This window comes from Notamacropus eugenii, chromosome 6 (assembly GCF_028372415.1).
Source record: "Notamacropus eugenii isolate mMacEug1 chromosome 6, mMacEug1.pri_v2, whole genome shotgun sequence".
NCBI classification, from domain to species: domain Eukaryota; kingdom Metazoa; phylum Chordata; class Mammalia; order Diprotodontia; family Macropodidae; genus Notamacropus; species Notamacropus eugenii.
The window spans coordinates 331,580-341,438 of NC_092877.1; positions in this window are offsets into that span (position 1 = coordinate 331,580).

A 9,859-nucleotide genomic window follows, 5' to 3' on the forward strand; every position below is an offset into this window, starting at 1 on the left:
GGGAATGACCATTTTTTTTCTAGTCTTGAGCACTATTTCTTTCAATGCAGCTTAAACATTATATTATTCTTTGTTATGTAATATTATCCACATATATTGAGGATATATACCAGTAAATCTTTCAGGTTGTTTTTTGTTGGGCAAATTGTTCTCTGTCAAGACATTTTTCATTTTGCCCTAAGGAAGAAGCTTCCCTTCCTATTCCTGTTAAAGTTAGCATCATATTGTTATTGAATATAATGAAAACACTTGTATGATTTTCTTTATTCCAAATGAATCTCAGAACTCCTGAGCATAAGCCACTTCACAGCTAGCAGGAATTACAGGCATGTATCATGAAACCTGATTCAAATAACTTTCAATGTTAATTTTATCATTTGTTTCTCAGAGCCATCTGTGTTTGATAGCACATGTACCACTAACCTCAATTTGTAGAATAAGAACTGATGGATTAAATAATTTAATCAGAGCTGGTAAGTTGAGTCAGAAATAGAAGATCTAAAAAAGACCAAACCTCCTTTGTCTGTGATCAAAATATAATAGGATTTAGAATTACAAGGAACTATAGAGATTATTTCAATTCTATAATTTTGTAGATTAGGAAATCCATTCTTAGAGAAGTCATAAAAATAACTCAAGCCTACAGAGGTTTTGACTTTATACCAGGGCTTTTTCTATGTTGGTGCACTGCATTGCGACATAGCTTTCACTTCCCATAAATCAATTTATACCTGCATTTCTGATAATGGAGTCTGGATTAAAAGGATTTCCTATGGTGATATCTCATAAATAATTTTAACTTTCTCTTTTTAGATTGTTGTATAATCAATAGGTGTGTGTGTATATGTGTATTTGTGTGTGTGTGTATGTGTGTGCACCAGGAAAAAAATAAAGTTAAAATTAAGGAACTAACCACTATGTGATAAATGAAGGTGCTTCAAATTTTTTTTAAAGGGGGATTCTCCTGTCTTGCATTTGCAGTTCTGCCAAAAAGAGAGTACTTACCAAATGCTCATGGTTTATCTTCTTTCTATTTATCTGCTTTCTTTGTAATCTGTAACCAGAATGAGATGGCTCAGTTTTTAGAGGTAAAATTCACTTCTCTTAGGCTATTTTGACTTCTCTTAGACAACTAAGACCCGAGAATCAAACACATCACATTTTCTAATTAATGAGAAAAAACCTCCTTTAGACAAGGGCACAACTTCCAATGCCCCAGATGGAACTCATGTTTGTGAGAAGAATTGGGAAACTTTTATATTTGAGTTTCAGTCTCTAAAAGTCACTTCCTGGCTGAGATCACTCAAATTGCTTTCAAACTTCAATACTTCTAATTGCCAGGTCCCTAAAGAAACTGACACATGGGAATCATGGAATGTACCCATCAGGAACTAATAATGTTTATGATATAATTTGTTCATCATTTTCTGAAACATGACAGAACCACTTCTAGGCATTAAAAAATATAGCTCTTTGAAGGTATGAAAAGAGGATAGTTACTCTGTGATTCGTGTAATTAGTGAATTGATAATGAGGTTCACTTGTCACTTTTATGAGGTACAAAGTCTGGGTCACCATTGTAACAATGGGATTGGATAATAATTTATTTCAATCGAATTCAACAAATAAATTTAAAGCACCTAGTATATTCCAGGTAGTATGACCAGGGCAGGGTCCATAAAGCAAAAAAAAAAATGAAATAGTTACTGTCATTAAGGATCTTAAATTTAATTTGCAGCCAGAACATGATACACCTTTACGTCAGTATAAAACATATAAAAAATGTTTTTGGGAGGGTAGGTGGGCAGATGTGGTAGAGGGCTATTATGAAAAACAATTTGATAACAAAAGAACATAGATCCTGGAAGTAAAATAGAAAGATATTGAAGAGTGTTGTGAGGACATTAAAGGGATTTAAATGATATGTGTACTAGAAATTGGCAAATGAGTACACAGTCCTTATAAACTTGTGGGGTATGCCCTGTCTAATACAATCCTACATATGAGTGTCAGAATATACATGCATATTCTAAAACCATTCTTTATCCACTTGCCATGTGTTTTTTTTTATTTATCTGATTCTTGAGGAAGAACTTTATATGCATTCAATAGGCACCAAGAACCAAAGTGATGCTATTTTTCCCCCTTCATGGTAGCATGAGAGAGAAGAATGAACTGCTTTGGGTAGAGGCCTCAGATCCCTTCTCACCTGGTTGCTTGGAAACCTTTAGAACAGGAAGTAGGTGTAAATACCATATCTTTCTTGTCTGTTCTTTTCTACTTTTAAGTGGAGGATAAATTGAAAAGCAAACAAAATACAAAACCAAAACAAAACAAATAAACGAGACTTTGTGAGCTTCAAAAAAAGATAGATTCAGGAAATCTAATCCATACCAGAGATTACCATAAATTGAACCTGATTAGGTGTAAGAGAAATGATCTGCTTGACTAAGGATAGTGGCTGATCAATAGCATCCAATAAGATAAATCCTGCTGAAAAAGAAAGTGACTCATCCAGTCATCCAGATACTTTATAGCAACAGTGTAAAGTTTGAGATCACTTTCCTTAAGGACAAAGATGGTCGAAGTGTAAATGTAGCTCTGTAGTCTAGTAAAACACTTTGTAGGGGTGGTGCCAATATGGTGGAGTAGAATGATGCACATACTCTAGCTTTTCTCAAACAGCCCATAAAATACCTATAAAAAATGACTCTCAACAAGTTCCAGAGCAGCAGAAGCCACAGAACAACAGGGTGAAAGAGATTTCCAGTCCAAGGTAGCCTGGAAGACTGACAGGAAAGGTCTATTACATGGGACACAAAGCAGAGTACAGGTTTGGCCATGCTGCACCAGGATGAATAGGAATGGAAGAGGCCTCGGGGGCAGAATCCCCAGCAGCAGGAGTGGTCCTTAGATCCCTCCACCAACAAACACCAAAGGTAGCTTCAAAGGTCAGTGAGAGGGCTTTTTCACCTCCATAACAAGGGAGCAGGTCCCTACCCTAACTATGGCCCCAGGCAGAGGTGGCAGTAGTGGCAGCAGTGGCACTGGCAGCAGCAGAGTCCATTTGAGGAGCCCTCAGCCTAAAGCCCTTGGGGGAATTGAGCCACTGATTTGAATTTGTTCTGGGAGTTCTGACTTGTCAGGATGAGTGAGACTGGGGAACAAGTATTCCTAGAACTTTTATGAACTATACATAGAATGAGGGAACATAAAGGAGTAGTTAGGCAAGGAAGTTTGAACATGGGCATTCTACAGATCAGAAATCCTAAAATCCTTAGTAGACTGAAAAGAAATAGATTATCACACCCTTTACAATAGCAAAATAAATATTGAATTACAATATTTATTATAACTTCAGTAAAGATATAGAACATATAGGAGTTTGGAGGGAAGAAATGATGGCAGAAAAGAAATCCAGCCTCTGATTTTCCCTATTTATCAATGAGAAGCACTAGTAAATTCTTGAGTCCCGATTGGTTATAATGTAATTCAAGCCATACCTGTACATTGAAATAATTGAGAAGAGACAATTAAATTAAGTTCTCATAAATGATAGGACCTTAACAGCAGATTAGAGTAGTACTTATTAGGAACCCTTTACCTATTCCTTCAGTCTTCACATAGTGTGTTTTCTTATGTATTGCTCAAGATATTCATCATATTTGTGTCATATAACCCTTTCAGATTGTAGTGTGCTTAAGGAGAAAAGCTGTGCTTTATCTGTACTGAATTTTTATCCTAGAGCCTAGCAAAGTACTGTGTGTACCATGCATGCTAAAAATGTCACTTTATATTGAGCTATTAGGGATAAAAGGAAAAAGGAAAAGGCATCTTTCTGACTTTTATTCTCGTTTTCCAGTTTGGAACTTAACACTAATCAAAGAAGAATATACAACAATCACCTTTATTTACAAGGCTCTCAGCAGTATTAAGACTTTACTGGGGGGTGGAGCCAAGATGGCGGAGTAGAAAGATACACATACACTAGCTCCGAACCCACAGCTCATAGAATAGCTGAAAAAGAACTTCCAACAAATTCTGGAGCAGCAAAAGCCACAGAACAACAGAGGAGACGAGATTTCTGTTCCAGAGGGACCTGAAAACCTCTCACAAAAGGTCCCTCGTGCCCCAGACCAGGAGCTGAGCCCAACCCTGCCGCCGAGCCCAGCACTGCAGTGGCCGTGTGGCACCAAGTGGAGTGGATCTGAGCAGGCTTCAGGGACAGAATCTCCAGCGGCCAAGCGGGTCCCTCCATCCACAGGCCCCAAAGGTTGGTGAAAGGGTCTTCTCAGCTTGCGGAGAGAGGAGTGGGGTGCTCCCATAACTCAGGGCCCCTCTGGAGGCAGCAGCAGAGGCGGCAGCAGACCAGGGCTTCCCAAGCAGGCAGGAGCTTGGATCCATTATTAAAGGTCTCTGCATAAACCCCTTGAGGGAAGTGAGCCTGTGAGGTGGCCCTGCCCCCACCTGAGCACCTGAACTTAATCTCACACTGACTAGCAGCCCTGCCCCAGCCCAAAGCCCTGAGGCAGGGAAGCAACATTTGAATCTGAGGCACCAAGCTGGCTAGAAAGATCTGGAGGCGAAGTGGGTGTGAAGAGAATATTCAGAAGTCAAGTCACTGGCTGGAAAAATGCCCAGAGAAGGGAAAAAAAATAAGACTATAGAAGGCTATTTTCTTGGTGAACAGGTATTTTCTCCCTTCCGTTCTGATGAGGAAGAACAATGCTTACCATCAGGGAAAGACACAGAAGTCAAGGCTTCTATATCCCAGCCCACTCAATGGGCTCAGGCCATGGAAGAGCTCAAAAATGATTTTGAAAATCAAGTTAGAGAGGTGGAGGAAAAACTGGGAAGACAAATGAGAGACATGCAAACAAAGCATGAAAAACAAGTAAACACCCTGCTAAAGGAGACCCCAAACAATGCTGAAGAAAATAACACCTTGAAAAATAGGCTAACTCAATTGGCAAAAGAGGTTCAAAAAGCCAATGAGGAGAAGAATGCTTTCAAAAGCAGAATTAGCCAAATGGAAAAGGAGATTCAAAAGCTCACTGAAGAAAATAGTTCTTTCAAAATTAGAATGGAACAGATGAAGGCTAATGACTTTATGAGAAACCAAGAAATCACAAAACAAAACCAAAAGAATGAAAAAATGGAAGATAATGTGAAATATCTCACTGGAAAAACAACTGACCTGGAAAATAGATCCAGGAGAGACAATTTAAAAATTATGGGCCTACCTGAAAGCCATGATCAAAAAAAGAGCCTAGACATCATCTTTCATGAAATTATCAAGGAAACTGCCCTGAGATTCTAGAACCAGAGGGCAAAATAAGTATTCAAGGAATCCACAGATCACCACCTGAAAGAGATCCAAAAAGAGAAACTCCTAGGAACATTGTGGCCAAATTCCAGAGTTCCCAGGTCAAGGATAAAATATTGCAAGCAGCTAGAAAGAAACAATTCAAGTATTGTGGAAATACAATCAGGATAACACAAGATCTAGCAGCTTCTACATTAAGGGATCGAAGGGCATGGAATAGGATATTCCAGAAGTCAAAGGAACTAGGACTAAAACAAAGAATCACCTACCCAGCAAAACTGAGTATAATTCTTCAGGGGAAAAATTGGTCATTCAATGAAATAGAGGACTTTCAAACATTCTTGATGAAAAGACCAGAGGTGAAAAGAAAATTTGACTTTCAAACACAAGAATGAAGAGAAGCATGAAAAGGTAAACAGAAAAGAGAAGTCATAAGAGACTTACAAAAGATGAACTGTTTACCTTCCTACATGGAAAGACAATATTTGTAACTCTTGAAACTATTCAGTATCTGGGTACTGGGTAGGATTACACACACACATGCACATGCACACACACATAGAGACAGAGTGCACAGAGTGAATTGAAGAGGATGGGATCATACCTTAAAAAAATGAAATTAAGCAGTGAGAGAGAAATATATTGGGAGGACAAAGGGAGAAATGGAATGGGGTAAATTATCTCTCATAAAAGAGGCAAGCAAAAGACTTTTTAGTGGAGGGAAAAAAAGAGGAGGTGAGAGAAAAACATGAAGTTTACTCTCATCACCTTCCACTAAAGGAAGGACTAAAATGCACACTCATTTTGGTATGAAAACCTACCTTACAATACAGGCAAGTGGGGAATAAGGGAATAAGCAGGGTGGGGAGAATGATGGAAGGGAGGGCATGGGGAGGAGGGTCTAATTTGAGGTCGACACTCATGGAGAAGGACAGGATCAAAAGAGAGAATAGAAGTAATGGGGGACAGGATAGGATGGAGGGAAATATAGTTAGTCTTAAACAACACGACTATTATGGAAGTCATTTGCAAAACTACACATATTTGGCCTATATTGAATTGCTTGCCTTCCAAAGGGAAGGGGTGGGGAGGGAGGGAGGAAAAGAAGTTGGAACTCAAAGTTTTAGGAACAACTGGCAAGTACTGTTCTTGCCACTATGAAATAAGAAATACAGGTAAAGGGGTATAGAAAGTTATTTGGCCCTACAGGACAAAAGAGAAGATGGAGACAATGGCAGAGAGGGATGATAGAAGAGAGAGCAGATTGGTGATAGGGGCGATTAGAATGCTCGGTGTTTTGGGGTGGGGGGAGGGGAGAAAAGGGAAGAAAATGTGGAACCCAAAATTTTGTGAAAATGAATGTTAAAACTTAAATAAATAAATAAAATACTTTACTGTATCCGTGTTTCCTTTTAAAAAATCATTTTCTGTTTATTCCTTTCTTGATCTTGTGTTATAGGAACAAAATTGTCAAAGAGTGGGCTTTCACTTGAGATAGATTCTATTTAAATTTGCTTTTAAATCTAAGATGTTTTTCAAACATCTTCACTATTTATAATATATTCTTCTTCTCTTTAGAACCCAGAAAATATAAATCGAAGTGGAAAAATTAAAGTTTGGTCAAAGGAAACAATACATCAACATAAACTTCAGAATATGCTGTATTTAATATCCACAGCCCTCCTACAGGCACAAGGCGATGTTAAATAAGTTGAAAATGTATGAGACCAGATTCCATGCCTCCAAGTTCAGAAATATCTCCTGTAAGATACACTACCTATGTAAGATGTCAGACATCAATTATTGCAGTAAAAAACTATACTAATACAAATATATGTGATATTTTTTTTCTATTTACCTTTCATTTTCCAGTTGATGAGTAGATGTAGAATTGGGTTTTCTCACCTATTTTTCAACTATCCAAATATAGGATCAATCTGTCGAGTAACAAATACTGTATTGAAGTGTTCGTATTCATCACCTTTCTATCAAGAGATGGGTTGCATGTTTCATCATAAACCTTTTGGAATTCTATTTGCTAATATCGTGGGTCAGCATAAATTAATCTTTCAATATTCCATTTTTCCTGATACTCTTATTATTGTATACACTGTTCTAGTCCTGATCACTTTGTCCAGCATTGGTTCATGTGTTCTCTGTAGACTTTTGTAAAAAGTCTCCTTTCATCATTGCCTGTGGTAAAATAATATCTGAATATAATTTGATGGGAACCCCAGCCTCCACCTTGGTTTCTAGGTCTAACCCTAACCCTAAATGCACTCTCTTGTTTGGTCAAAAATTTCTCCATTCTCCATAAATCTGACAAATACACTACTCCTTGCTCCTCTAATTTTTTTTTAATATCAATCTTTTTACCTAAATCATGTATCCATTTGAAATTTATAATGAGTATTTTTACTGAGTCAGCAAAATTACTATGAGGCAAGTGGTTGTTCCTTCATTTATTTTCCTGTAATATTACAGATCGAATGATGGCAATCATATTGTCTAACCTAAAACATAATTTTATTAAAACAAATATTACAATTTTAAACCCACACACATTTGTATCAATGCTCAGAACATCAAATTCTATTTGGAGGTTCAGTATTCTCATTTCAAGTCTATAGGTCACTGGATTCAGATGGCTGTCGAGGAGAAGTGAGACTGGTGATCCACACAGCCTTCCTTCACTCAAAACAAAGTCAAGTGCAAGTCATGTCATCATTTCTCTGATGTCATGGTCTTCCTTGGCAATAAGGGACAAACACAATCTTGTGAGTAGGTACAGCTGACTGAATAGCAACCCAGCTAGCTGAATAACTCAACTCCTCCTCTCCTGTTGGCCTCCCCCTCCCCTTCCTTCTTCTCTCCAAAGGAAGGTAAATTTGGATGGTCAAAATTACTGTCCAGTTGACTTGGGTTTTACTGGCTCCTTTCTTTTCCTTTCCTTGCCTTGTCTTCCCTGTCCTGTTCTGTCCTGTACTGTCCCAAAACCTTAAACTAATTGCACTCTGAAACTTGGACTCCAATGGGCCCCTGCCTAAGGGCTCCTCTGGACCCTCCTAGCTTTAGAATCATTATCAAGAGTAACTGTTGCTATTTCCCACCCAGTCTGATGTCTTTCTTTTTCTTGACCTTCTTAAAGGGGTCATGTCCTGGCTACTTCTTAAACAGTGTTATTCAATGAAAGGGCATTGCCTGACCCTAAGTGAGTACTTGCAAAGACCTTAGCCTAAAGGGCCCAAGGTCTTCCAGTGCATCCTAGGTCATCTCCAGTAATCCTGAAGAATATCAGGTCACTGGATTCAGACGGTTCTGGGGGAGAAGTGAGTCTGGTGACCTGCACAGCCCTCCCTCACTCAAAACAAAGTCAAGTTCAAGTCATGTCATCATTTCTCTGATGGTATGGTCTTCTTTGGCAATAAAGGATGAACACAATAATCTATAAATCAACAGAAAATATATAATTGTTCTAATGAAGTCAAGTCAATGAAGCATAATTAAGACGTTCTCTTTGGGAGTGAATCCATAAAATAATTAAAAATATTTCCATGAAATAAAGATTTAGGGGCAGAGCCAAGATAACAGACTAAAAAGATGTATATAATCTAGTACTTCCCCCACAGCCCTCAAAACACCTATAAAAATGACTCTCAGCAAATTCTAGAGGAGAAGAAGCCACAGAAAAACAGAGTGAAAGAGGTTTCCAGCTAAAGGTAACCTGGAGGGCTGATAGGAAAGATCTATCACATGGCACTCTGAGCAAAGCCAAGCCCAGCCTTGGCCATTCAGCACTGGGACGAACAGGTCCTGAACAGACCTCTGGGGCAGAATTCCCAGCAAGGAGGGTCCCAGATTCCTCAACCCACAAGCGACAAATAAAGCTTCAAAAATCAGTGTGGGAGGGCCTTCCCACCTGGGGAAGAAGGGAGTGGGGTCCCCCTAGCACTGGCCTCAGATGGCAGCAGAGGCAATGGCAGAGGTGGCGGCAGCAGCAGCAGCAATAGCAGGCCGCAGGCAGCTACAGTGGCCGTGGAAGCAGCCTGGGTACATTGTCCAGGAAGCTCAGCTTAAAGGCTCTGAAGGAATTGAGCAACTGATCAGAACCTCAGCCTTGAGCACAGTACTTGGAGGAGGAGGAGCAATATGAGCCTCCTCTTGACAAAGGATTTAGAAGCCAAGTAATTGGCTGGGAAAATGCCCACCAAAAAGAAAAAAATAAGACCGTAGAAGATTACTTTCTTGGTGAACAGGTGTCTCCTCCCAACCATTCAGATGAGGAAGAACAAGGCATACTGTCAGAGGAAGTCAAGGTTTCTGCCTCCAGTACCTCCAAAATGAATATGAAAAAGGTTCAAGCCACAGAAAAGATTGAAAAGTGAGTTAGCAGCTTCCTAAAGGAGAACCAAAAAAAGGTTGAAGAAAATAACAACTTTTAAGAGAGCTTAACTCAATTGGAAAAACAGGTCCAAAAAGCCAAGGGGGAGAGAGGCTTTAAAAACCAGAATTAGCCAAATGGAAAAGAAGGTT